The following is a 5,039-nucleotide window of genomic DNA, read 5'->3' as shown; positions in this document are numbered from 1 at the left end:
AACTGAGACACAGAAAGTAAAAATCCTATTAAAGTCCTGGCACAAAGACAATGAAACAGATCTCAGAACTGGAAACGAAAAAGAGACATGAAGCTTTCTTTCTCTTCCCTTTCCTTCCCTGGAATGTCAGTGTGTCCTGCACTGGAAGTGTGGCAGAGGGGACATGGACTCAGAGTGTCAGCATACCTGGAGGACAATGAAATGGAGTAAGGAGCTATGGATATGGAGGGGACTTTGGGGTGCCTGGTGGTTGAAGAACAAGAGCAGTAGGGGAGGGGACTGCATGGAGGCTTTAGTGTGCCCTGTGTCCAAGGAGGACAGTAAGGGGAGGGCCACATAGAGGTGCTGGCATGTCCAGGGGTCAAGGAAATGATGATGGAGACTATGCAGAGAAGGAGCAGGCTATTATGATTGTGAGAAAATTAGAAAATTGGGCAAAAATGTAAACATATTGAGGATAATGGAAGGCAAGTTTCTCACTGTCAGAGAAGTGACTTACAAACACAGAAAGGGGAAAGGTTAGAAAGAACACTGCAACACTGGATTGCAATTAGAGGTCAATATGGACTCATGGTTTAAAAATACATAGAGAGAGAGATATAAAAATAGTGATAGATGCATATGTGTATGTGTACATGTACACAAACATTTATTTTCTAGCTCTGTCCACTGAGAGGGCCTAGAAGCAACAATTCTCCAGCAACCAGGAGCTCACTGAAGGCCTAGATCTTGGTTTCTGAATTGATATCCTGCAATAAAAGGAATCAGTGTTCCTGGGGCAGAAAAAGCACAAGACGGGTCTGAAACATCTTGTTGGGCCAGAAATTAAGGAAATGCTCAAGGAATGATGAGATCACGTCAAAAGAAGGACACAGTATCCATCTTTATTTATTTATTTATTTTTTTCACCACATGGTGTGTGGCATCTTAGTTCCCTGACCAGGGATTGAACCCACGCCCCCTGCAGTGGAAGCGCGGAGTCTTCGCCACTGGACTGCCAGGGCTCCCACTAACCAAATCTGGGACAAACTTAGCATTAGGATAAATAATCATATCAACAGATACAACCACTGAAATGAAGAGTCAATGAACTCATACTGGTATGAATGAATGAACGAACATATGAACAAACCAACCAACCAATCAACCAACAAATAACTAAATAAATGAGGGTGAAGGGAAAGTCTTCCTCACAATAGAATACCAACTAATAAATTTAGAAGAAATAATAGAAATAGAAACTTCCAATGGGCCATCATGACGATGGAAGTTGAATTAGGCAGTCACTTATGGGTAATGGGCTAATGGATAAGGTTTGATGAGGCGCCATTTCAGAATATTTCCCCACAAAATACTGTTCAGTTCCAAGGGGGAAAATGATAGCTTTATGGAGGAATCTGAGAGACACCAACTTTTCCAGGTGATTAAGGCTGGCATTACCAGCAGTGGAACAGAATGAGAAGAGCACAGCATCATTTCTGAGGAATTCCTGCCTGGATGCATGGCCTCTATGAATAGTCAAAAGAAAAATCAGAAAAATCACCTGCAGAATGAAAGGCCTATGCTCTTTAAAACAGTCAAGGGCATTTGACAGGGAAAGACTGAGGCACTATTGTTCCAGACTGAAGGAGGCTGAAAAGACCTGACAACTAAAGGCAACACATGTTCCTGGATTGGCCTTGGACCAGAAAGCAAAGATGTTATTGGAACAGTTGATGAAATCTGAATGGGGTCTGAATATTGGATGTTAGCATTGAATCAATGTAAATTTCATTATTTGGAGTGTTATACAGTGGTTATGTGGGAAAGTATCCTTTGGGGGTAAGCAGAATACATGCTGGAAGGTTGAGAGGCTTCAAGTCTACAGTTTGCTCTCAGTGGTTCAGAAAGACATAATGGTAGGGTACCTGCATGCACGCACACACACACAAACACACACACACTAAAGACCTACTGTATAGCACAGGGAACTATACTCAATATTTTGTAATAACCTATAAGAGAAAAGAAGCTGAAGAAGAATATATATATATGTATAACTGAATCACTGTGCTGTACACCTGAAACTAACACATTATAAATCAACTATAGTTCAATAAAAAAAAAAGTGTGGTAAAAGGTAACAATTAGATTATCTGGGTTATGGAAATTCTATGTACTATTCTGGCAACTTTCCCTAAGTTTTAACTTATCTCAAAATAAATTATTCAAAAAAAATGTTTAAAGGGGCACGGGATGGATTTAAACCTAAGATTGAGAAAGAAGGACTCCTATATACTGGGAGGGCACATACGACTTCTTTTAAAAGCTTGGTCTGCCTCATTCAACACACGGCGCTCACAGAGAACAATCTTTAGTCATATCTGTATATTTAACTATATAAATATATCTGTAGGCACCTGTAAATCACATTCTATGGCACTTGGGAGTTCAATATTAAAGATTCAGTTTCCATTATATTATTTTTCACTAAGTATATTGCTTTGTATTGCAGATAATTAAAGACCATGCTTTTCATATAATAATAATATTAATGATAGAATAATACCTATTGCACTTATATAACTCTTAGTATATGTCATCACTACTCTATTTTACATATTTCTACTTAATCCCCACAACACTCTATGAAGTTGAGACTATTATTATCCATATTTATAGATGACGAAACTAAGACACAGAGAGGGCAAGTGTCTTGTCAAAGTTAGTGGCAGAACTAGGATTTGGACCCAGGCAGTCAGACTCTAGAGTCCATATTTTTGATACACATATTCTTTGTTTCCAGAGCTCTATTTAAATTTCTTCAGGACAGAAACTACGGCTCCTTTTGCTCCTATTTTCTTCCTGAAGAAGGTCTAGCACAACGCCCTGTACACAACAAATAGTTGTTAACTCACAGGCTGAGATCCAAGGGTGGAATCTCTGCTACAACCATTCCCTGGATGGTCATAAATTTGTGATGACCTAAGCATTGTCTCTCAAGAGAATACATCAAGGTATGTCCAGGAGATGCCACAGACTAGGAAGTCAGAAAGCGAGATCTTCAACATCCGTGTAGGGTAAAGTTTCCTTTCAGTTTGGCCAACAGGGACTGAGTAACTCCCTCTCCCCCCATATTCCTGGCGTTGAATTAAACATAGAGGATTCAGACATAGGTTTTTACCCTCAAAAGTTTACAGCCTAGAGCAAAAGCTCCTGCACAGAGGGTGGAAGTAGGGGTTGATTGAAAAGGCAGATTCCTAGAACCAGACGCACAGAATCCATTTTGAGAAACTCCTAGTGGAATGTAGTATAGGACAGGTGGCAAGATGAGAAGAAGGCATTCCAGGATGGGAGAACAGAATGAACGGAGATTCTGGCAGGAAACAGCATGCTCTGTCTGGGAGAGAATAAGGAAACACCCAGATGGGGCCAGGAGCACACATCTCCCCGGGTCAGCTGCCCTCTGGGTGTTGCTTGCATCAGTCCTCCGCAACCAGCATGCATGTCCAAACACTTCACCCTTTGGAACCACTCCCAAACCCAGGGTGACAATATGCCCTGTTTCGCCAGGACAGTCCTGTTTTACTTCTGTTATTCCAGAGTCCCTTCTGGTTAGTCTCCCCTTTCATTCTCAGAAGCATCCTGTTTGGGATGATAAATTATATGGTCACCCTACTTAAACCCCACTTTATGCAACCTCGATGTTGTAGATTATTTTGCCTCCCTACTGCCCCCAAACCCCATTTTTTTCCTCTTTGGGGGAAGGGGACTTAGAGCCTGAGTTATACACATTGGCTTAACTCCCTCCTCCATCAGTGGAAATATAAGCTGTGTCTAGAGTCTATCTGATGAAAAAACAAAAAACCAATTAAAGAAAATAATGACCTGGCTTTCTGTGGTTTTAATCACCAAATCAAATGGGCCATATATGTGACTTGATAAAACACACAGAGTATGAAAAAGTGTCCAGAAATCCACATAATCCAAATCTCAAAGTGGTTTGTATTCCACTAGAAACCTACTAAAATGAGAGGAAAATGTGTGCTCACTGGTGTTTCAAAGAAATGCAAATACTACCTTTGCAGGTACTTAGAGGACTGTTAGGTACAGACCACTGCTTTTAAGTAATTAAAGTCTATGGTGTTCGACAAGTGTCTCAATAAACACATGTTCTACCACCTTTTACATGGAAATTTAAGTGCTTATTTACATTTACTTTCAGCTTTAAAGTTGAACAGATGTCTTGGGGCCCTTACGAGAATCAAAATGGCTTATATAAATCCTTCAGATCAAAACATTTTATGCCATCACAAACTTTCTATTAAATTCTATTGCCAATTCAAAATATTGATGTGGTTTTATTTCGGGTTTACGTAAAGCAAAGACTGAAGGGCACTGGTCCCACCTGATGCATTTTTAAATACTCAGGCTGCTGTTTCTCCTGTAAATGTCTTTGCAGGAACTATACAAAAGGGTTTTCTGTGGAAACGAGGTTTAATGAATGGAAAGGGTTCCTTTAATGAGCCATTTAGAAGATTTTAAAAAATCCTTTTAGGAAATTTATAAGATGTCAGAATTCCTTCATCTAATTTGAATTATGTTTAAATGGGAAGTTAAAGCTACAGTGTACTGCAGGAGTGTTTACTTAGGGCTCCTTTTCATTTGGTATTTAAACTCAGCAAGTAGTTTAAATACTAGATCACATTTGTAAACGTAACCTATTTGTCACTAGAGTGTTTGATGAGGTGAGCTTTGGGATCCTACTATGTGCAAGAGCCCGTGACAGCCAATGAAGGGAATAAAAGGCAAGTGGAAAGAGATGCACAGGATTGGCCTTTGAGACGTTCCTTAAATGATCACAGTATTTTAACAGGAAGAAAAATGGGGAGGGGGCGGGAAAATGAAAGGAATTCCAGGCATAAAGAACAGTTGAGGCAAAGGCACGTGGGAAGAAAGTGTGAGAGGTGCAGAAACAAGTAAATATGGTTTGGATCTGACGATGAGGGAGATAAAGTTACAGGAGACGTTGGTGTCTCCTCATGCTGCATAGTAAGTTT

The sequence above is a fragment of the Kogia breviceps genome, chromosome 1 (assembly GCF_026419965.1).
Source record: "Kogia breviceps isolate mKogBre1 chromosome 1, mKogBre1 haplotype 1, whole genome shotgun sequence".
NCBI lineage: Eukaryota > Metazoa > Chordata > Mammalia > Artiodactyla > Physeteridae > Kogia > Kogia breviceps.
This window is presented reverse-complemented; position numbering follows the sequence as displayed.